Here is a 24,741-nt window from a genome sequence, read left to right as displayed (position 1 = left end):
AAAGTTTACCGCAAGACACTACCGAAAGCAGGATGTTGATTAGGTTTCAGGATTTAGTGCAAACAGACAATAGCTAGCAGTAATTAACAAAGCAATACTATAATGAAATGGAATATGCTGCTTTTTATGATTGACTTTATTTTAGCAAATATTTTAAGTGGGAATGACTATAAAAAATAAAATTATGAGAGCCATATGAAGTATTTTAGGACAGAAAAATAATTTTATTGAGATTATTAACAATAATTGTCATATTTAAATCATTTTCAGCAAATTAGAAAAGAAAGATGTTATAAAGGCCCCTTCATACAGAAGTATAAGAAACTATGATGTCAGATTTAACTGAGACTTCTTCTGCAAGTCTGAAGTATGTATTTAGAGGAAACTACACTGGTGTTCTTTGGATTTCAACTTGATTTTTTTCTGAAACACTGCCCAGTTATTCCACCACGAAGAAGGGCAGAAAAAAAGGTCAATCAAGGTGATCTTATTTTAACTCTAACTTTTTAAAAGTACATTTGTAATGCTTTGATTATAAACTTATGCTCAAAACAGATAAAGCGAGTTAAGACAGTTGCTTTTCTGGCTTTTCTGAAGGGTCTATTTATTTTTACATTTTACTAAGGTAAACTATTTCAGCTCAGTTTAATAAAAGGAACAATAGCTCGCCACACTGTGATAACATACATATACTAGCACCTTTTAAACATTTGATAGAATCCTTCAGTCAGGTCTTGTATTTCTGCTAAAGGCACCACGTACTGATTGTTTAACCATTTTAATGGACTAGGCAGTCATCAGACCACTGAAGCTATGGAGTCAACTATTCTTTACAAATTATCTTTTAAAATGCCATTATAGAACCAGGTGAAATAAAGACTGACTTCCACCTCCACAAGTGGACAGCTTATGCTCAACTGCCTTTAAAAAACGATTTTTTTATATTGAATTTATTTGCACTGTTAAGATATCACTAAAGTCTGATGTCACAACCCCATCTTTATCCTTTTGTATCTTATTTTATCAAATTTTACTACTCTGAGGAAACACACACTACCCTGCATTTCCCCAGAGTTCCATTTGTGTTGTGTCCCTAGCACTGCACAAAAGTGTCTCCTAAAGCCCTTTTGCCCCCTTCGGCACTCACAGACTCATTGGTCCTGACATTTTCACTTCATCCATGACAAATGATCTCATGACTGTGATCAGATTGCACAAGATGACTACTTTATCCACAACTAAATCATTAGCTTCCATCAGTGCATTTTCCTGATGTGGAAACAGATTCTATCCCATTAGCTCTCGTCCCATCATTTTCCAAGATGCTGAGTTTTTGATGTTGCTTTGTTTTTTTTAAATCCTTCATTGGCTAATAATACCTGCACATACATGTAATAGCTGCTTAGACTCTTCCACCACAGATCAGACAGGATATGAGAAGGCTACTTAGTAAGTGCTTCTCAAGGGATTTCAGTAACTGTACTCAACCTCTGCCCCACTGCAAACACTGTGCCAGATATCTGTCTGTTGTGTATCCTTCCCGCTCTTTGGGAAAAAAAATCAGAGGTAGATTACACTGTACTAGTATTACTGTAACTTTTTCTTGCATATGGCACACACTGCTTAGAAAACACAACTTGTAAACTTTACATGCCCATCTTTGATACTATTGGCATCTATTTACATAATAAATGCCAATTAAATGACAGAGCAGTAGTACTTGCAAGATACAGATTGGAGACTCGTCTAATTCTCCTTCTTCTAATTAACATCCACTAGTCATTATTTCATTTATTTAAAACTTAATGTAGAAGTGAAAGGAATCTACATTCATTTTGACCCTAGTAATTCATTTCTGAATTAGGGTCTCAACAGAATCAGCTACAAGACAGGCCTTCAGAAGTGGAGTCAGCCTACATCTAGGGGCTCTGAAGGCAACTCTTCAAGTGATGTTCTTATTGGCACCTGCCCCCTCTTATTGGGCCAAGGACAAAGCGGAGTGGTGTGTGAAGCTTAGTTCATGAATAAATCGGAGGTGAGCCAGAGAAAGTGCTCCCTGTGATTTGCTTGTTGACAGCGAGTACTTAAACAGGCCTGTAGGACCAACAACACTTGGCAGAGCTTAATAGTTCCAGCTTTGCAACCTGCTTCATTTCAGCAAAGGAACACGTCTACCATTCTTTCATACCACTTCAAAACCTATGGATTTGTACCAACACAGTGTATGCCCTTTCTACTATGTCAGGTAATTGCTGGCACCTTTTCATGTGGTGGGCGCACAAATTGAAAACCTGCATATCATGCTCATAGGTCTAAAGAAGTTACCCCCTTGTAAAATCTACAACTGTCACAATACTGAGGAGGACTGCAACAAATTACAGGAGGACATTAGTAAACCGGGGGAGAAATTGGGTATGTAGCGGCACCTATTAGCGCCTAAAGAGGGCAGTCAGTGGCTGTAGCGCCACAGGCCCGCCTCCTGCGATATTCAGCGGGGGCACTAATGGTGGCGTTAGCCTGTTGCGCTGCGCCGCCACCGATGACGTCATCTGTGTGCGCAGCGCCCCATTAGCGCCCCGATCGCGATATTTGGTAGCTAACGCCGCTGTAGCGCCGTTTGCTACCTGCGCCCGGTTCACGGGGCCTTGCTGTGCCGGCAGTGGCGCAAGTTAAGGTGGAGGTGCGGGGCGGCCGCCTTTTTCGGCGACCGCCTGCCAGCACCTCCGTCCCCGGCCTCCTGACCCCCCCCCCCCCCCCCCCCGCGGCATTGCCGGCTGTTTCCCGAGAGCCCGGCACTTCTCCTCGGTGCCGGGCTCTTTTGCCGGCACTCGCGATCGGGGATCGCGCTGTTGCAGGCCCCTCCCCCTTAACAATGGGAGGAAGGCCTGCAGTACCGCAGCGTGCCGTGCTGCATCGTGTGGCGCTGCGGCACGTTGCGCTGCGATATTCAGTTTCAGCGCCCTAAGAGGGACACAGAGCACCTCGAGCCTTGCCCCGTCTCCCTCTAGGGTCGCTGAAACTGAATTTCTGATGTTCGCTAATGCTCCGAACACTGCGCAAAAATCAGCGCCCAGGCGAACTTGGCGCCACTTTGGCGCCTCAACCCAATTTTTCCCCCGCAGAATGGGCATATAATTGGCAAATGAAGTTCAACACAGATAAATGTGAGGTATTACATTTTGGTAGGAAGAATAGGGAGGTCACTTATTACTTAGAGGGTGAGAGTTTAAGTGGGGTAGAGGAACAAAGGGATCTCAGAGTACAAATACACAAATCACTAAAAGTTGCGACACAGGTTAGCAAGGCCATAAAAAATGCAAACCAAGCACTAGGATTTATTTCTAGAGGTATAGAATTGAAAAGTAGGGAAATTATTCTAAACCTGTATCGAACCTTGGTTAGACCACACTTAAGAGTACTGCATACAGTTCTGGTCACCATATTATAAAAAGGATGTAGAGGCACTAGAGATGCTGCAGAAAAGATTTACAAGGATTATACCAGAAATGCGAGGGTATACATATCAGGAAAGGATGAACAGGCTGGGTCTCTTTTCTCTTGAAAAGAGAAGGCTGAGGAGTGACCTAATAGAGGTCTTTAAAATTATGAAATGTTTTTATAGACTGGATACAGAGAGAATGTTTCCACTTGTGGGGAAGAGCATAACTAGAGGCCATCAATATAAGATAGTCACCAAGAAATCTAATAGGGCATTCAGAAGAAACTTCTTTACCCAAAGAGTGGTGAGAATGTGGAACTCACTACCACAGGGAGTGGTTGAAGTGAAAAGTATAAATGCATTTAAGGGGAGGCTAGACAAGCATATGAGGGAAAAGGGAATAGAGGGTTATACTGATAGATTTAGATGAGGAAAGACGGGAGGAAGCCCGAGTGGAGCATAAACGGCGGCATGGACTGGTTGGGTCGAATGGCCTGTTTCTGTGCCGTATATCTTATGTAATCCTATGTAAAGCACAAATACATAAAATGTAATTCTCTTTAAATCCCCTTTAAACTTTAAAGGTTCAGTCAGCCACAGAGTCAGTCATGCTAAGACTTTTGTTACTTAAGCGGTTCTTTGCTAAAGCTTTTTTAAACTCCATTTTGGTATATCTGATCAATATTTAAGTACAGCCCACAAAAGATATAAAAATTGTGAAATGATTATTGAATTGAAATAATTACTAAAAGGGGAACAAATACATGATAGCCATTAACATTTCAAATAAAGAGTTTAGGAGGAGTTTCTTTACACAGAGAGTGGTGAGAATGTGGAACTCACTGCCATATGGAGTGGTTGAAGCAAATAGCATTGACTCATTTAAAGGGGGGCTTGCTGCTGACATGATGGAGAAGTGACTAGAGGGATGTGGGAAGAGTTGATTAGAGTGGGAGGAGGCTTGTGCAGAGTATAAACACTGACATAGACCAGTTGGGTCGAATAGCCTTTTCCTGTACTGTAGATTCTATGTAATTCTATGTAACATGTAGCTGTAATAGCCCATCAAAACATTTCACATTATCAGTTAAAAGCTGTGGATTAAGTACTATATACTATAGCTTAATTTCAATAATCTCACATAACCTCTCAAAGCTTTCTACATTAAGCCTGGTCATCTGAGAAAAATATGTACACGTGCACACATTTTATATTATATTATATATTTTTTATATATATATATATATAGTGTGTATTTTCTGACAGCATTTCTGATCTTACTAGAGAGAACTGCTTCACCCAAAGCTGTCTGTGAGATATGCTATCTGTTTCCTTTCTCTGTATTGGATATCACCCATCCTTTTTTCTTTTACATTAAATAGATCATAGATGTCAGCACGCACACAGCTAACCCCCATTCTTTCCAAGAAGGTGCAGATATTTCTGCAGCTCACATGGAAATTTCTTAATGACAACACAGCATGGTTGAGGAAGGCATCACCTATCTCAAACTTTGAATTGTTCCTACTAAGCAAATAGTGAATTGTGCTGAGTAAATGTGTTCCCATAGAAGCTTATTCCGATTAACAGGCATATACTGCATGCCATGTTAGGATGGCATTTCTAACTAAACTAGAATGCACCTATACATCAGCATGTCTGGAATGGCTTGCCTTTTACAGTACTATAAGGAGTTGATTAAATATTTGAGAAACACATCATTCCTATAATTCTTGATGTTCCATTGTAGGCTTAATCATGGAACTTACATGACAGAAGATGGCATTAGTATAGCTATTCATTTTTAACCTTATAGCAAAATTGTTCAGAAATATGTGCATTTCAATTAAGGGAAAAGCTTATCTACAATGATCACTCTCAAGTCTGTGACAGGCTGATAGCAGGCTACTTTCAATATGGTAGGTTGTACAGCAGTTATTATTTATAGTCCAAGCAGTCACACACTCCCTGCCAAATATATCATTAAAGAAACAACAAATACTTCATGGTTTTGCGATATTGTTCTGCTTTGTTTGTTCATCTCTGTATTAGTTTGATGTTAAATCCAATTAATTCATACCTTATTGCTATTTCAAAGAACTTATTCTGTTTTGTCATTCAACAGTTTCATTGTCCTCTTTTTTATCATTCATTATGTTGTAGCTAAATGTTGTGAAATGGCTTTGAATGATTATCTCTGCTAAAACAAAAATAAATCAGATTGCTCTTTTTCTTAAACTTTAGTATTTGCAAATATGATTTGTGCAGTTCCTTCTATAACAAAATACAGTAGAGCATTGAAAGGTCCTGGTCTCTCAGGATTACAATTTAATGGATACGACACAGAAATCTCTCATAAAAACTAACTATATATCAGTATTAGCTGTACATTTCAAGTTCCATCTAAGTTGAATGCTGTTCCTGCCAGTGTAGTAATACACTAAACTGTTTTGCATGCCAACAAAATATAATTGAATCAAAAGTGAAAAACTTAATGCATCCAATCTCCTCCTGTACTTTTAACCAGAGTAATTCCAAAGCATGTGGATTGTACACATTACATTTTTAGACATGGTGTAGCTAAATTGAAAAAAAAACACCGAACATAAGCAAGAGCCATCTTGATCGTTTAAAGCTATTCTGTGATTAAAAATAAAACGTAATAACCTTGTCAGAATCAGTTGCTATGTTAATCAATCCACCTTTTTTAACACAGTGGTTGCACTCATACTGTGTAACAACTGCATTTGTACAGTCTGTCCAATAGGCTCACTGGATTACTTCAACAGCATTACAATTATTATTTTTGTAATTTAGAGTCGTTTAGCTATTCCTCCTCTATACTATGGGAGCACGGGTAAATTGTAACCAGCTACTAACCTGCCTGTCATTCAATTCTGCAGAGACTGGAAATGTGCCAATTACAGCACATGACAGTTTATTAAATGTGTTTAACACAATTATAAAATATGCCAATCTTTACAGAAACAGAATATAACACATTTTGCTTGTTAAAATAGTCATACACAAATTAAAGTACCAATATACAGTTACTGTGATTTCAGTTTATGGTATTGCAAGTGCCCTGAAGCTTTTACAGCTTAAGTAATTTCACATTAAAAATTAACCTGACAAGACCTTTATTCAAATGACAAGTATGTGCATATAGAAGTTTTGTGAACTGCCAGCAAACAATAGGGGTCAACAGCTGATGGTCTATGTCTACAATCGTCTGGGGCCTGAAACTGTTACTTATTACAACATAAACCCATGTGAAACCTATTGAAAATATACTTAGGATAAATAATTATTTAAACAAAGGGGCAAAATATCTCATTTTATGTTCTCAAAAGTAACACCTGTGGTATTTTCACTTTCAGCATGACAATGAAGCAAAGATTCACATATCACTTTGGCGGCTGTTAACCAATAAAAGCTCATTTTCTTTAAATGCTATCTCTGACAAAGTTTTAATTTAAGCAGTTACGAAACGAAACACAACATAATAAAGTGGTGATATTACAGTGAGTTTTATTTATGTAACACTGTAATAGTTAATATTACCTTTCTATAGAATACTGCTTGTAACTTTTATTGGAAAAAACTTTACCAAAGAAAATAGTTGAACATCCTTGACACTGGTGGTCAATATTTGGTTTGTGACATGCCTGGCATGTTCTTGTAACTCTCCTGTATACAAACCTTTGTTTATCAGCCCCAAGCTGCACCATTATCATACATATTACTCCAAGATGAGAGAATCCAAGGGAATTCCATAAAGCTGCTGAAATATGAGACTATGCTTGTTTTCTCAAGTCCTGGACAAATACATCTTTAGAGTGAGCTGAGCATTTGGGGGGGAAAAGAAGAGCCTGCGTTTTCATCTTCCTTTCATCTTAGTCATTCAGTCAACCATTCAGTCTGCCATTCAACAGTACTTTTCATTATGCAAAAAAATGCTAATCCTTTTCCGATGCTTTCACACTTGTATAAACCTCCATTTCTCCAACTGAAAAGCAATTATATCAGTTTACGTTTCTGTCAAAAAACAGGATTAATTCTGGAACAGCAGAATCTCTTCTTTTTTTCATATTCTGTTATCAGAACCTAGAGAGATTATTAGCGAAGGTATTTCCACAATGCAAAGCTACACTTGCTTTTAAGCTGTGATTTAATTGGTCAAAGAAAAACAGCTTTAGTTACTGCGGAAACCCTTTTCAGCAACATAATTGACCTTTCCTTGCTAAGGTCTGAATAGAATGAACCTGAAACTGGTCTATTAATCAGAAACAAATTATGAAAGAATGTAGCTGGACTGGTTGACACTGCGCTGTCTTAGGACACTCAGCAAAAGCTAAATAACAATGTCCTCTTCATGGGTAATGAAGAACCATGACAAATGAGACAGAAAAACTATTCGTTTGCATATGCAAATTCCTATACAAAGGAAACATGTACAAACAAGTGTCGTTGTAAGGTGGATTAGGCAAACAAGGCTTTCTTTTAGGACCCTCTGTAGCCCTGAACATTAGTCAGCACAATTAACCCAGTTACCATGGTGACTAATGAAATTTTACCATGGTATGAGTTAAATTAGATAGCTAGTTATGTGTTTCCTCTACCCAACTCAAAATCCATTATTTTCTCCAGAACAATAATGCAATTGTGCTCGGCTGATCTCTGCCAGCTCAACAAGCCTCTAAATTAACAATTTGCATATGTTAATATAATTAAGCGCTAATTACATGAAAGTTGTACATATTCACATGCTCTTTCCCTGGGTGCTATTTAGCTTGAACTACAGCCAAGTTTTTAACCCTAAAAGAAGAGATTCTAACCAAGGAAGAATTGTTGTGTTACACACAGCCCCGGGGTTCAAACGGAAGGACCCTATGCTTAATACATTAAGCCTACTACTAGCTTCTTATCTTTCCACCCACAAGAGTTGTTGGTATTGTGGGTATGTGAACTGTACTAACCTGCCAGCATTTCTGACTTCCAATCACAGCTTCACTTTTATCAGCCGATGTAGCACAATAATTAACTCATGCCAATTATTCATAGTACCATGATTCATCCAGTTACACTTCTACTTGTGGATTGTACAATGATCTCAAACAGTAAAGTAATCTGCTCCAAAAAGATGTACTGTATTACTGAAAAACTCATAAGCAATTATATAAAATATATGTTTAAAATTATTTTATTGGAATTAGCAGTAAATAGGAATCAAATCTATTTGTATTTTTGATGAGCATGAAAAATTCTCCATAAGTGTTATTTATATTGAATCTGAACAAAATAAATTTAAAGTCACACATTCACAACAGCAACACATGTGAAATAGATATAACTTTTCAAAGCAAAAGAGAAAGGAATTTTTGGCAAAATGGACATCTTGCATGGATTAAGGAGCCTTTGTCCTTTCTCATATGCATTTCTTTTTGCAGACTAAATTGAGCGAGTCTGCTCCACATTTTTAGGAAGGAACATTTTACACTGAATGGAAAAAATGTTCTGCAGTGTACGAAAATTGGTGCAGCTGCATCTGAACTTCATCCAGATGGTTCACAATCATAAAATAGTCTCGCTTTTACTATTTTTCTCACATTCTGTTATAAAAACCTGGCTGCGCGTTTCCTTTCAATTGAGTGGCTCATACAGAGAGAGAGAGAGAGAAACACTTGAAATTGACACTGATTCCTGATTTGAGGCCTATACATTCAGCAATGGATCAGCGGCAGTGGGAATAAGACTACTCCAGTGAAACAGTAACTGCATTCCAACACCAGTGTATGCTCACTGCCCGTACTGCGACAAAGAACGTTTCTCGTTCTGGTTTACTGTATATAGGTACAACCACACACACACAGAGTACATACACAAAATCATGCACAATAAATAAGGTAGAGTTTTTAGGTTAGAATCGGAAATGTTTTGGTTGTGTAATTTTGCTTTTTGGTTTCAGTTTTGCTACTTTATATGTATTTATTGCATTCAAAATTCCAGACTGCTAAATAATGTACTGACTCAAGAGGCTTTAACAATTTTAACTACAACAGGCTAACATATCCGTAAAAGCTACATTGGTCCCGTAGTTACATTTTAACCTACCTTTTGACTTTACAAAACTTTTTTTGTATTTCTGCTAGTAAATCTTTTCACTAAATATAACAGCAGTTTGCTGACTGTTTCAATATACACATAAAATGTTTTAACAGCATCGTCACATTGCACTACAGTAGCCTGACTATGTTGCCAGCTTTTACCTGTCAATAACCCAGCACCACAACTTCACTTGGTGATAGAAATATGAAGACCCAGTGTCACTAAATATATTCATGCTATTTATAGATCTGACACAAACAATAGCGACTAGCAGATATGCTGCTAACTCTTAATAAGTTTGATGGCGTCACTTTCACGTCAGTAGCAACTTCCTAGTGATAACGTACGCAATCATAAACATGGATTTTGAGTGGAAAATCTACGGGAAAATACTAAAAGACTGAGAATATACATCACTTCAAAGAAAACAAATTATTGTGTGCTAATCAATTATGCCGCTGGACTTTGAAATTAAAATTCTTATAACAAGCTAGTTAACTTTTGAACATTTTTATCTTATTGTTGTCAAAATTCTTTTTGTAAACTATATGCTGTATTTCCCACTCTGCAGGGTTTTATCATCAAATTAGTTGACAATTGTCTTGAATAGTCACCAAATAATTTGGCTTCCACTATTAAAATGAAAGCATAATTATGATTTAGAACATAAATGGATATATGATTAGCACAATATTTTAGGCAACAACCAACGGTATGAATCTGGCTTTCTCAGGCCTTTAACTTATCACAGGTCACATGCACAACTGAGCATGTGCTGACAGAGACTACCAGATTACTTGGGACACCTTCAATGTTTCAAGCTTTAGAAAAGAAAGAGATGGGAATAAAAGGTTGCAACAAGCCGTTCTGCAGTGAAGGATTTTAAATCACTAAGCCTCTTCTAATAGACTTGAGACTTATTGAGGTAGAAACCATAAAAAATGAAGAAGGGAAATTTAATCCCTGAAATATTGATTTGCACATTAATATCATATAGGGTGAGGGCAATTTGGCTTCATGGAAATGACACATTGTCGACCCTCGGTGAAGTCAGAAGCAATCTTACTGCTGAACATGTCTGAATCTCGAGAGTTATTAAGGGCTTTCCTTCTTGCCTTTATGAGTTTTCCTCTGCCTACCAATTCCATGTTAAATGTATTATCTTTAAGAAATAATTGTAAAACCTCAGGGGTTTTTCCAGTTAATGGAAGGGAGGCTAAACCACATCAGATTCTGAAATGCAACATTAAACCCTTGCAATCAACAAAGCCACCTCAGTTCTGCTTCCATCCAATGCAGGCTATAATATTGTTATTGTGGATAATCTAATTTCACTGTGTAAGTTTTAGCTTATGGTTAAAGTGCCAAGAGAATATTACAGAATATATGAACTGATTCACCTAGCCCTTTTTATTTGATTAGCCATTTTGCAACATAAGGTTTTTAAGAATATCAATACAAAATTAAAGAAAATTATTGCATAAAAACAACGTTTCTTGCACCATTTTGTAAAACGCTTAACTGCACAATCTGAGTGGATAAGGTTCTAATTTAATTGTGGATGAAACATGGCAAACGTCAATGACAGTACTGCATGATAATAATCTATACAAATCTCATTCTTAATCATTCCAAAATGAACAACGTTTAATAAGTTAACCTACTGTATTTGCAACTATTGTTACTAGCCTCAAAGATTTTATTAAGGCCATTGACTAAATAATCTTAGAACAAAAACAAAACCTTATTATATCAACCAAAATGTCTCTATTGGTGTGTAAAACGAATTTAATATGTTAGCATTTGGCACCGTTCATTACTGAAAAATAACCTCAGTGTCGTCCAAGAGAAAAAGAAAAGACGGAAAACAAAGACCGATTGGCACGAAATACCTCTGTCGCTATGTGTCCCTGTGTTCATATACATAATCCATATGTACCTGTGTCTATATAGATATGCATTTACAGTCACTGCAAAATCCATCGGATGTACCTTTTAGAAGTACAGAAAAGATTGTATCGCAGATCAACTCGCCAGTCTAAGCCGCACAGTATGTATTTTGTTTCCTTTTAGACCTTTATAGACATTATAGGGAAAAAAGTGAAAGTGTTTATTTCTGATGGTGACGGTTTTAGATAATTGAGCCCTTTCGTGTCAAAAATTGTAAACATTTCTTCGGGAACTTGGAAATTAGACGTTTCCACGCGACGTTTCTATACCTATGCTATTTCTGAACCTTTCTATTTTTAGCCTAGATTCCGTGTGGGTTTTTTTGTTTGTGCCCACAGTTGCTGCTGGAGTGATGAAGGGGAGAGAGTGCGTTACATACCCAGCCTTTGCTCTGAGTTTAAACGATCGATCCCCGTGTCACTGTCGTGTCCCAATCGCAGAAGTCTGCCCCGAACGAAAAGGCAGGGCTACTGTATACGAGCTTCAATAATAATCAAAAAATACAGAACACAGCGGAGTTAAGGCAAAGGGAGTTGAGGCGCGGATTTAGCTGTCTGGAGCTCCGAATCGTGTTAGAAAAGATACTTAGAGACATACAGGGATGAGTCGAAATGGATAATGTGCGATACAAATTGGGGACGAAGAGTTTAGCTCGGCTTTTGACAGAAACAGCAGCAGCTGCTTATGGAAACAGACACACAGAGAGAAAGAGTAAGAGACACACAGACACACACACACACACGCTGATCCAGAGACCAGGGGAGCGTGTCTGCCTTCAAGTTCATCATCATCACCATGAGTCTGATCGCCCCGAGAGCATCACCCTGCAATAAACACAACCTGCTGCTGCCGCTGCCTTCCGACCTAGGCTGATGCATGAGTTCAATCCGGCCGAGCTGCCTGCTCCCTCAGCCATCCAGCAGCCGGCCCACATACTGCCAGGTAAAAAAAAAACAAAAGAATACAGAAAACTAAATGCTGTTTAAGTTGGGGGTCGTTCCTCTCGGAAAGAATGTTTAAAAACCCGAGAATGATTATTTTAGTAAAGGTGGTGGGGGGTGGGTCCTAGAGGTTGATGGTCGCCGCTGGTTAAAAAGGAAACAATTTTTGTACAAATTATTTGTTTTTAAAAAAGAACTAACTCGGTGGTTGTTATAATTGCAACTGGAAACCGGCTCCTTTTGAAAGGCGGCAGGAGTAAAGTGAACAGTTGAGCGCTGGAGGACAGAAAAGTGCGGGGCTTGGACAGCGTCGCCAGCTTTTCTGTCTCTCTGTCTCGGAACAGAAACTGCTCCTTTCGAGACCCCCAAAAGAATGAGCAAGTTGTGTCTGGAAGTAGTTTCAGTGGGAGGCGAGGCAATCTGACAGCCCGATCTGTCTCTGATGTGTATCTACATGTCCTAAAAGTCCCACGATCGCACTTGTGTAAACACCAGGTACCCGATTTCTCCGAGAGAACAAATCCTGTTTAAATCGCATTTAGAAACAATTCCATTTTTTTATGTTTTGCGAGAAAAAAACCCAGCCAAGTCTGTAATGATAAAGAGTGCGAATCGATAACGCGGCTCATTGTGTTTCCGATATAATACTGGCTTACCGCTTAATAAAGTGCAACTTACTATTTTCCCTCGCAGCCTCTTCTTCTTCTTTATTTTTTTTATAATGACATTAATTATTGTCACATCCACTGGCCCCCCGATTGTTTTTAAAATAAAAAGGATCCCGGGCCAGAAGCAAATCGGAGGTGAAGCGGTCCTTTGGGCCCGGCTGTGTAAGCACTCTCGTCAGCGTGCGACCGCAAACGGAAAAGGGAAACTGGAAATGAAAATCCGATATATCTTTATTCTGCTAATTATTTTGCCCTGTAAAAAATGGCTGATTAAGTTGAGTGCGCATGTGTCTTCATTACCGATGCACGACGGGAAGGTGTAATTAGTGAGGTGATCAACATTCAAAAGATTGGACTTGACGCTTTGAAGTTGAAGCCACGGTGGCCGATAATGGAAAAGTCATAAACATGACCCACAACAGACACACACAGAGCCACAGAGAGAGAGAGGGAGAGAGTCAGTCACAGAGACACAGAGAAAGACAGGGACAGGGCACAACACCACACAGCTCCCGGTCCCGCATCAGTACAAAGACAAAGACATACACACACACACACACACACACAGGGTTTAATAATCTTTCTCTGATTTAACACTAGCGAGAAAGAGAAAAAAACACAATTACAGCACTGGGGCGATTAATGCTCCCACACACACGCGCTCATTCCCACAAACTCAGAAAGCGGATTCACCAAAACGAAACAAAAAAAGTCACATAATATACAAAGGTCTACGTCCGTACACGGGGTGGGGGGGGGAGGGGATCCTGACTGTATACACCGGGATCATTTTTTTTTAAAGTATGTGTCTGTCTGTGTGCGTGTAGCCGCTGTGTAAATACAATGAGAAGCAATTTGAATAGTTGAAAGTAAGGGAAGAGCGAAGGCGAAAAGTCATCAACTCACAAAAAAGCGAGATTCTTGCTTGAAAACGGGAGCTTTTTTAAGTTTGGAAATTAAAATAAAAACTAATTCCATGATTTCTCAGGAAAAATATGTGTAGAAAATAATTCGCGCCTGCGATCCTAAATAATACCGTTTCACTTGGCTTTTAAAAAATATATAATCGGGGCGTTCAAATCAAAAACTAAAAAATACGAGGACAAATAACCGCAAGATCCGAATAAGGTTAAAAAATCAAAAACCCAGCCTCGTCGCTTTCACACTAATCGCTTCTTTTCAATGAAACACTACCTGTATTGATTGCCTTGATATCTGATCTACTGACGTGACTTTGCAACAGCAATCTAAATTACAATTTTCCTCTATTTTAATGTTTGTGTCTATATCCCTGATTGTATTTAAACTGAAATAACGCGTGGCTGTCGCGGGGGCTGATTTTGTTTCAGATAGGTCTTAACAGCTGGCAAACCCTACCTTTTATTTTGTTCTCTTCTGTCCCTCACCCTTAATAGTCGCTATCGAATAAGACACTAAGGATGTTAATCGTTATGAGAAAATCAGGAGATCACCACTTATCTGGGGGAAAATCGAAGGCACTTTATTCAGAGCTAGGTTAGAGGATATGATAAGGCTGGGTAAGATAGAGTAGAACTGTAGTAGCACATGTTTCTCTCTGCCCATTTCTCTCGCACTCTATTCCTCTTTCTGTTCCATGCTGTTGTGTACTGAGGTCTCTATCAGGGTCTCTGTGTACGGTGGCCGCCAGTAGCCCTCAATTCGCCTTCTTGATCTCTCCCCTTGTCTATCACATCGCCTCTCTCTGTGGGACTCGCTGATCGCTCCACACCAACCCATCAGCACTGCTTAAATGTTAGGGACCCGTGCTCCAGACACCTCGATAACCCTCACTCCCCCCGGGGGCTATTTGCCAAAGGCACTGTGTTAACTATTTTTTTAAACCTCAGTACCTTATTCAAAAGCCGATAACAATCCATACATTGCTGATCCGCAATGGACAATACACAAAACTATATTTTCCTACACTCAGTGGATAAAGCGAAGAATGTTGTACTAAGACAAAACGATTTTCCATATCAACGATAAAGATATATTGATCGGCTTGAACTTCCAACAACAAACTTATTTCGTCTTTAAGTTACAGTTCAACCTGCTAGACTTTGTTGATCCTATGAAAAACAGAAAAATGCCACACAAGACTAAAACTTTTGCAATAATAAACACTTTGCTTAGTGTAGCAACGGCTATTCTATAATAAATGTTTTACTTTCCAAATCCATTTAAATCTAAAACATTCTCACTGGCTAAAACGCGCTTCTTAAATTTCTCGGTATTATCGCACACGATCCACGATTCAATCCACTAATTCCATTTGAAAGAACGCATTCTTATAACATTTTTTTAAATATAAAGTGTTATACAGTTATTTCAGGATTCCATTTAGATACAAATTTTAACACGTTAAAAAGTAGTTCGTGCATTACCTGTGTTTCATCTCCAGCTCTATCAATCCTTTATTCTATAGATCTTTGTAATTTGATTTTAGGGATTTATTTTGTACACAAAGTGGCAGATCTTTTTTCTCTCTCTGTGTTGAAGGGAAATGTATACGATGAACACGCCTGGCGCCCTCTGGGGCTTAAAAGGTCATCACTTTGACAGCAGGCTGACCATCATCTCCTCCCGGGTTCGGCCCATTGTTTATAAACACAGAAATATATACACCATTTCCTATCACTTAACAACAGAAATTTCACTTTCTATCCTGGATAATTCATACCACCCAACACACAAGACACGCAATAATGAATACTTATATAATGTAACATTTTCAAACCATAAATTGTTCAACTTTTGTTAGAAGCATAGAAAACAAAAGATAATTTGAAGAAAAAAGTCTTTTTTTTACCTCAGGAGTTTTATCGATCACTTCTTTCTCGGACACCCTCATTTAAAACGAACTAAAAACGTTTGCAAAAACCCACGGATTTGAAAGGTTGTCATCCCCAAAGTGTCCAGCGCAGCAGGCCCAGTAGAAAACTGTGATAAATAAATTCGGGACTGAGTGCTGCCTCTCTCAATGCGGACTTATCTGACTTTAATTTAATATTCCGCAATCATATTTTATAACGCAAATAATTCACGCCTATATTTCCAGCGATTTTGCATGGAACCCAAGGATTGCACTTAGCCGCGTCTAATTCACAGCAGATATAAATTAGTACATTGATCATTCTACATTTAGTATCACTTTATATTTTTGTTGATCACTGTAAAACCTTTTCAGCATTTTTAATATCTGACAACCCATACTTCAGATTTCCTGAGATCTCGAAAGAAAACAAATTAAATTATCACACCACCAAATCGTTAAATAATCTATAATCGAGTAATATAGACTAGATGTACCCTATGTAAAACACTACCGTTATCCGATTGATCTCGTCTTGGATCGATTCGATAAACGGAAATCTATCAAAGCGTTTAAATGTGACATATCATTTACAATCAAACATTTCCGCCCACAACGAAAAAAGGGTTATTTCATGTGAAAAAGAAACAAATACAATACTTGGCTTCGTCTATTGATCAAAGGAGTGTAATTAACTTATATTTATCATAAACTCCACAAGTACAGCATGTATTTACGATCTTGTTTTTACAAATACTGCCTATTTAAATAATTCATATGCCAATATTTTAAATGCCCGATTTTGTATTTCTGGCACTCTTAAAACGTTTCAAAATTAAACAGAAATAAATTACCCATTTCGCATTGTGTACTAAAAACAATGCACAAAGCATTGTTTTCGTTTGTGTGTTTTTTGTAATATGATCCACAATTGAATGACAACCTCCTATAAACAGCACAGAGTTTAATTTGTACAGTGGTATAAATGTTTTAAAAAAGAACTGTTACCACGATATTTTAGCACCCTGGATTCTATAAGACTATAAACGCTCACTGAACATCTTGAACAATGTTCTGTGATGAAATGGAGACACATATCAGATTTATATTTGCTCTGCAGGATCATGCTAATCCCCGCTTTACCCACGTCTATGTTAGGCTCCACAACACTGTTGTTTCAGATCTCCATTTTTTTCTTCAAAAATTCCACTAAATGGCGACTATCAAATTCTGACAATGTAAATTCGAACTGTTGCTGTACAATCGTTATTTTTATTTGTTAAAGAAAATCGATGAAATTGCCTCTAAAGTACTTAGTGAGGCGTGTTTGTACCGACTAGGGGAGAATACTAAATACAGTGGTTGGTCGATGAAAATTGAGTGGTTAGGAAATGTTTAAGTACACGCTCCTTAACGCTTGACTTGGTGACTGAAATGCTGCCGCTCTGATCTTTCTCACTCTCCCCTTTTCCTTTTTCTCACTCTTTTGTGTGTGTGTTTTAAAAAAAATCAGCAGCCTCCCTTTTTGTCCACCTCCTCCCTTTTCATCCTTAAACTCTTTTCTGTTCCCTTTCATATTCTTCTTCCTCCTCCCGGACTCTCTTCATTTCATTCGTTTTCCACTGGCTTTCCTTTCGCATTTTTATTTTTTATCATTCAATTTAATTTTCTGTCATGTTCCCATCTCCTCAGGTTTTATTCTTAGTTACCGCGTAATTAGACCCCGACGCAATATTCCCTTCATTTACCCCTCACTCGCCTTTCACACTTCCCTGTCGTAATTTTATCTATGTTCACCTCCCTATTTATTACTTTTTTTTTCATTTTCTTTCCCCGATTTAGACCATAACGTCCCTCGAACTTCCTCTCTCCGTCTTCCACGAATCTGTCACTTCCTTTTGATGTTTCCTTCATCTTTCCATCCTTCCTCTTTTCTCATTCTCCATCCCCCCTTATTTTTCTCATTCGTTTTCCTATCTGTTCTTCATTTCTCCGCTCTCCCATCTCTGTCCTATCTCTCGTCTACCTACAATATCCATTCGTTCTTTTCTCTCTCCCAATATTGAAGTCCTCCCAATCTCTCTCCCTGCGTTGTTGTCACTTTCTCCTCCTTTGTACCCCTTCCTCCAATGTGCATCCGTAGCTGTGTCTTCCCTGTATTTTTCTCACGTTCTCACACTTCCTTGTTGACTTTCTTCCTGTTCTTCTCACTTTCTTTCTATTTTCTCTTTGTTTCTGCATTTTATCACTTTGTCATGCCTTTCCTCCCTCCTGCATTTTCTCAAGTTGTTTCTAAGGGCATTGTTATCTCTCGTGACAGGTTCACTCTTTCTGCTGATTCTCTTTCCTTCCATTTTCACTTTCTGTTTCTCTTCCTTTATTTTCTCACCTTCTATATCGGTCTCTCCCTCACATTTTCTTGCCCCTTGTATTTTATCATTTTCCCAGTTTTCTCTCCATTTATACTAACATTGTCATTTTATTTTCTCATTCTATTTCTCACTTATACTCTCAGTTTCTCACTGCATTTTCTGTAACTCTATTTTCCCTGCCTCGCGTTGTATTTTTCCGATTTTCTCTAAATTTCACTTACACTTCTCTTCCAACATTTTCACCCTATTGCGAACGTGCATTTTTCTCTTTCACCGTTTTTTCTCCCTTTCTCTTTATCACTTTCTCTCGGCATTTATTCACGTTCCTTCTGCATTTCTTGCTTTCTTTTCTGTGCATTTTCACTCTTTCCTGCATCTCTCTCAGTCACTCCCTGCACGTGTCTTACTTTCATTCTCCCTTGTAATACTCTCTAGGCTTAAATTGTTCTCACTTTTCCCATGCAGACAGACTGGAAGCACGAGGAGGGACTGCCTCTTCCCGCGCAAAATCATCTATTAGGCAACCCCTCGCTGATTGGATAGCGGCACACAGGTCAACGGTTGATGCCACGGCAACCATCAAGGCAAGATTCCGAGCTCTGAACAAAGTGCCAATCTGCACAGCTAGCCAGCCATTGGCTGCAACTGCACAGCATACGTTGAAACCCAAGCCTTTTTTGTATTAAAAAAACTTTAAAAATAGTATTACATTTTAATCCTAGACAGTTATTCATATATAAAAATATTGATTGTCATTTTTGTACAACCTAGATAGAAGTCATGTTCTATAACTACAAATATTTTTAAGGCCAGTGAATATATATTTCAAAGTAATTAAAAAAAAACATGTCTGCTGTTATAATTTTTTTTTACATTCTTGGGATCTGGGCATTGCTGGCAAGGCTGGCATGTATTGCTCATCCCCAGTTGCTCTGAGAAAGCCACCTTCTTGAACCGCTGCAGTCCTGTGCGGTGAATGCTCCCACAATGCTGTTAGATAGGCAGTTCCAGGATTTTGACCCAGCGATGATGAAGGAATGCCGAAATATGTCCAAGTCAGGACGGTGTGTGACTTGGAGGGGAACTTGGAGGTCATGGTGTTCCCATGAACCTGTTGCCTTTGTCCTTCTAGGTGGCGGAGGTCGCGGGTTTGGCAGGTAAATGCTGAAGAAATCTTGGTGAGTTTCTGTAATGCATCCTGTAGATAGTACACATTGTAGCCAAGGAGGAGGTGTACATTTAGACTAGTGGATAAGGTGCCAATATGGTGGGTTGCTTTATCCTGGATGGTGTTGAGGTACTTGAGTGTTGTTGCTGCTGCACCCAACTAGGCAAGTGGAGAGCAATGTTCCCTGTCATTTTGTTTGGCCCTGCGCGGCCATTTTAAGGGGCTGCACAGGCCATTCAAAATACAGCGCATGCGCAGTTTTTACATTGAAAAGCCGGCAAGCCGGCTGCACAGATTCCCTGGAGCATGGCACGGTTGCATAGCTTAAAGGGAACGTTGGTGGAGAGTATTCCATCACACTCCTGACTTGTGCCTTGTAGATGGTGGAGAGGATTTGGGGAATCAGGAAGTAAGCCACATGGTGCAGAATACTCAGCCTCTGACCTGCTCTAGTAGTTACGGCATTTATGTGGCTGTACCAGTTGAATTTCTGGTCAATGGTGAATCCCAGGATGTTGATGGTGAAGGACTAATCAATGATACTGCCATTGAATGTCAGGGGAGGTGGTTAGGCTCTCTCTTGTTGGATATGGCTATTGCCTGTCACAAATGTTACCTGCCACTTATCAGCCCAAGCCTGGATGGGCACTAGTCATAGAGTCATAGAGTCATAATGGCACAGAAGGAGGCCATTCGGCCCATTGAGTCTGTGCCAGCTCTCTGTCGAGCAATCCAGTCAGTCCCATTCCCCTGCTCTATCCCCGTAGCCCTGCAAGTTTATTTCGCTCAAGTGCCTATCCAGTCTCCCCTTGAAAACATTGAGTGTGTCCGCTTCCACCACTTCCATCAGCAGCGAGTTCCAGGTCCTCAGCACTCACTGCGTAAAAAAGTTTTCCCTCACATCCCCCCTGTACTTCTTGCCTAAAACCTTAAATCTGTGTCCCCTAATCCTTGCACCATCAACTAGTGGGAACAGCCTTTCCCCAAACCCATCATAATCTTGTACACCTCTATCAATTCACCCCTCAACCTCCTTTCCTCTAATGAAAACAAATCCAGCTTCTCCAACCTGTCCTTGTAGCTAAGATCCTCCATCCCTGGAACCATTTTGGTAAATCTCCTCTGCACCCTCTCAAGGGCCTTCACATCCTTCCTAAAGTGTAGTGACCAGAACTGGATGCAATACTCCAGTCGTGGCCTAACCAGCGCTTTATAAAGGTTCGACATAACTTCTCTACTTTTGTACTCAATACCTCTATTAATGAAATCCAAGATCCCATATGCTTTGCTAACTCTCTCAATATGTCATGCCACCTTCAGGGACCTATGCACTATTAGCCATACAGAATTGATTGGGTTAACAGAAAGGTTGTGGTTTATATCCAAAAATGAAGATGTAGTTTAATTCTAGTTACAATATCTGGAAACTCAAAATCATTCGTAGCATGAAAATAATGCAGACATTTTTAGATCAGTTGTTCTGAACATATATTATAAGATGTCAAAAGTGAATAAATAACAATACAATATGAAATAACTTAAAAAAAACTTGTAATATGGCAGACAGCCTGCAATTGTATAATGGTTTAGACCAGTGTTGTTCAATACATTAGCCACTAGCCACATGTGGTTAATTAAGAATGCAGATGTGGATAATTGCATTAGACACTGTTGTTGGGCATGTGATCATTATTCACATGGCGTATGCATATGTACTTTAACCTTTTTTGTTTTTGTTTGTAAAATGGTAAGACAAAAAGCAGAGTGTGTGAGTGTTTTTGGTAAGCTGGGCTGATAACTCGCCAGTGAAGGAAACAGTAGTGAGTTATGGTCATTCTTTGGAGTAGAGATATTTATCAAACTTCAGTGCTGGTCATAATTTATTCTGTTTCTAACACACATTTAAAATATAACTTTAAAACAATTTTTCATGATAGCATATGTTCAGAAATATATATCACAATATATATTAATGATCTGGACGAGGGAATTGGATGTAATATCTCCAAATTTGCAGACGACACAAAGCTGGGTGGGAGGGTAAGCTGTGAGGAGGATGTCATGAAACTCCAGTACGATTTGGACAGGTTGGGTGATTGGGCAGAAACATGGCAAATGCACTATAATATGGATAAATGTGAGGTTATCCACTTTGGTGGCAAAAACAGGAAGGCAGATTATTATTTGAATGGCAATAGATTGGGAGAAGGGGAAGTGCAAAGAGACCTGGGTGTTCTTGTGCACTAGTCGCTGAAGGTAAGCATGCAGGTGCAGCAGGCGGTTAAGAAGGCAAATGGTATGTTGGCCTTCGTAGCAAGAGGGTTCGAGTACAGGAACAAGGATGTCTTGCTACAGTTGTACAGGGCCTTGGTGAGACCGCACCTTGAGTATTGTGTGCAGTTTTGGTTGCCTTACCTGAGGAAGGACGTTCTTGCCATGGAAGGAGTGCAGTGAAGATTCACCAGGTTGATACCTGGGATGGCAGGAATGACGTATGAGGAGAGATTGTGTCGATTGGGCTTATACTCACTGGAGTTTAGAAGATTGAGAGGGGATCTCATCGAAACCTATAAAATTCTGTCAGGCCTGGACAGACTAGATGCAGGAAGGATGTTTCTGATGGCTGAGGAGTCCAGAACCAGGGGTCATAGTCTAAGGGTAAGGGGTAAGCCATTTAGGACTGAAATGAGGAGGAATTTCTTCACCCAGAGAGTGGTGAACCTGTGGAATTCTCTGCCACAGAGGGCGGTGGAGGCCAGTTCATTAAATATATTCAAGAAAGAGTTGGATACATTTCTTAAGGCTAAAGGGATCAAGGGATATGGGGAGAAGGCAGGGACAGGGTACTGAATTTGGATGATCAGCCATGATCTCATTGAATGGTGGAGCAGGCTCGAAGGGCTGAATGGCCTACTCCTGCTCCTATCTTCTATGTTTCTATGTTTCTATGAAATATAAAAGGTATTTTCACTGTTTCCTGAGGGGATATGTGATACAATACTCAATTCAACATTTTTAGTTTGTACTTTCTGTATAAATAAAGATATAAAGCTGAATACCAAACACAAAAACTCTTTCAAAATCTATTTTATGAATGTGATATATAGTAAAGGGATAGATTAGCTATCTATAGCATGTGTCTCAGCTTAGACCACAATATAGAAGGAAGATACAAAGATATAAATCTCACACCTATGTATACCTGATATGTGGTGATACAATTTGCTCGTAAAGATATTTTATCTGAAAATTAAAATTAAAGTTCCTGAAGTAGCAAAATTAGAACATAGCATTCTTTAATAAAGATTCTAAATATTGTCACTGAAATCCTACATAACCAATTAGGAGATCGATTTGCAAGTGTAAGACAAATGTCTTAAAAATTAAGAATTATGTCCATGTCAACAGTCTTTAAAAATAAAAGCTATAACACCTCCAGCACAGTGAATGTGCATTATTTTACAGTTAGGGGAAGGTGTCCCTCACTAGTGGTGGCAGACAGCTATGGGGCAGGTACAAAACTGAGTTCCGCTCAGAAGGAGGATGAGATGGCAAACATATCAGGGAAAGGGCTAAAATGTACTGAGGAGGTGACAGGGAATGCGTTAAAGAAAGACTGGATACTAAAATAGTGAGCACTGATTCTATGGGAGCTATGCTGCTCAAATCACTCAAACGCTGTGGAACTGCTTTGTTAACACCTTTCAGTTCTTGTACAGATCTACATTCTTGACAGGAAGGCAACTCCCTCTAACCATCAGAACAATTAGAGGGTTACTGCTGTAGTTGGATAAATTACACAGAACAGAAACATCAGAAGTCAATTGAATTATACAAAATGGCCAGGATGTAGGTTGGAGCTGATTAAATTTGATTATTTTTTTTAAATGTGTCTGTCCAGTATCAGTCCTTTTTTAACTTTTTTATTTATTCGTTCCTGGAATGTGGGCATCGCTGGCTAGGTCAGCATTTATTGCCCATCCCTAATTATTCTTGAGAAGGTGGTGGTGAGCTGCCGCCTTGAACCACTGCAGTCCATGTGGCGAAGGTACTCCCACAGTGCTGTTAGGTAGGGAGTTCCAGGATTTTGACCCGGCATAAATGAAGGGATGGTGATATATGCCCAAGTCAGGATGGTGGGTAACTTGAGTCCATGTCTGTCTGTCTATTTCCTGTGAATTGATTGGTCCATGCCTATTAATGCATTCAATTAGATCATGGCTAATCTGTACCTCAAATCCATTTAATTGCCTTTGATGCATATTCCTTGATACTCTTACCTAACAAAAATCTATCGATCTGAGTCTTTTTGGGGCAGAAAGTTTTAGATTTCCACTATCCTTTGTGTGAAAATGTGCTTCCTGATTTCCCTCCTGTATGGCGTGGCTCCAATTTGAAGATTGTGCCTCCTTGTTCTGGATTCCGCAACCAGAGAAAATATCTACCCTATCGAACTTCTCAATTATATCAGCCCTCAACCTTCTAAACTCAAGGGAATACAAGCCAAGTATATGCAACCTATCCTCATAATTTAATTCTTTAATTCCTGGTATTATTCAGGTGAATCTACACTCTACCCCTCCAAGGCTAATATATCCTTTCTGAGGTTTGGTGCCCAAAACTAAATGCAGCACTCCAGATGTATTCCAGCTCCTTTGAGATAAAGGCCAACATTCAATTTGCCTTTTTGATTACTTTTGTACCTGTTCACTAGCTTTTGGTGATTTGTGTACATGGACACCCAAAGACTCTTTGCTCCTCCACATTTCCTAATCTCTCATCACTAAAAAAATATTCTGATTTGTAATTCTTGTATCCAAAATGTTATCTAAGTGGTGGAGTTCCGAGTTTGGGAGGTGCTGCTGAAGAAGCTTTGGCGAGTTGCTGCAGTGCATCCTGTAGATAATATGTACTATAGCCACGGTGCGCCAGTGGTGGAGGGGGTGGGTGTTTAAGGCGGTGGTTGGGGTGCCAATCAAGCGGATTGCTTTGTGTTGGATAGTTTGGAGCTTCTTGAGTATTGTTGGAGCTGTACTCATCCAGGCACGTGGAGATTATTCCATCACACTCCTGACTTGTGGTTCAGAGACTTTGGGGAGTCAGGAGGTGAGCCATTCACTGCAGAATACCCAGCCTCTGACCTGCTCTAGTAGCCATGGCATTGATGTGGCTGGTCCAGTTCAGTTTTTGGTCAATGGTGACTCCCAGGATGTTGATAATGAGGGACCCGCTGATAGTAATGCAATTGAATGTCATGGGTGG

The 24,741-nt window shown here is 39.2% G+C and overlaps 1 protein-coding gene and 1 long non-coding RNA gene across 5 annotated transcripts in view; one reads left to right on the top strand and one right to left on the bottom strand.

Moving 5' to 3' along the window:
* Nucleotides 1–13,539, bottom strand: part of zfhx4 (zinc finger homeobox 4) — a 354,106-nt gene extending 340,567 nt beyond the window's left edge. For 2 of the 4 annotated variants that reach the window (XR_015079025.1, XM_085993199.1), the window contains exon 1: nt 13,117–13,539. The gene's annotated coding sequence lies outside the window, so the exon portion shown is untranslated. The remainder of the gene's footprint in view (nt 1–13,116) is intronic. The other 2 variants (XM_085993198.1, XM_085993197.1) reach the window with 2 other exon arrangements.
* On the top strand, nt 11,843–22,914 carry LOC147114999 (uncharacterized). The gene is made up of 2 exons (XR_015079026.1): nt 11,843–12,439; nt 18,777–22,914. It is a non-coding gene; the product is annotated as an uncharacterized LOC147114999 (long non-coding RNA).
* The last annotated feature ends 1,827 nt before the right edge of the window (nt 22,915–24,741 follow it).

This window comes from Somniosus microcephalus, chromosome 7 (genome assembly GCF_052327205.1).
Source record: "Somniosus microcephalus isolate GS21.2 chromosome 7, FLI_Smic_1.0, whole genome shotgun sequence".
Classification (NCBI taxonomy): domain Eukaryota; kingdom Metazoa; phylum Chordata; class Chondrichthyes; order Squaliformes; family Somniosidae; genus Somniosus; species Somniosus microcephalus.
The sequence above is the reverse complement of the archived record's forward strand: the minus strand, read 5'-3'. Positions and strand labels throughout refer to the sequence as shown.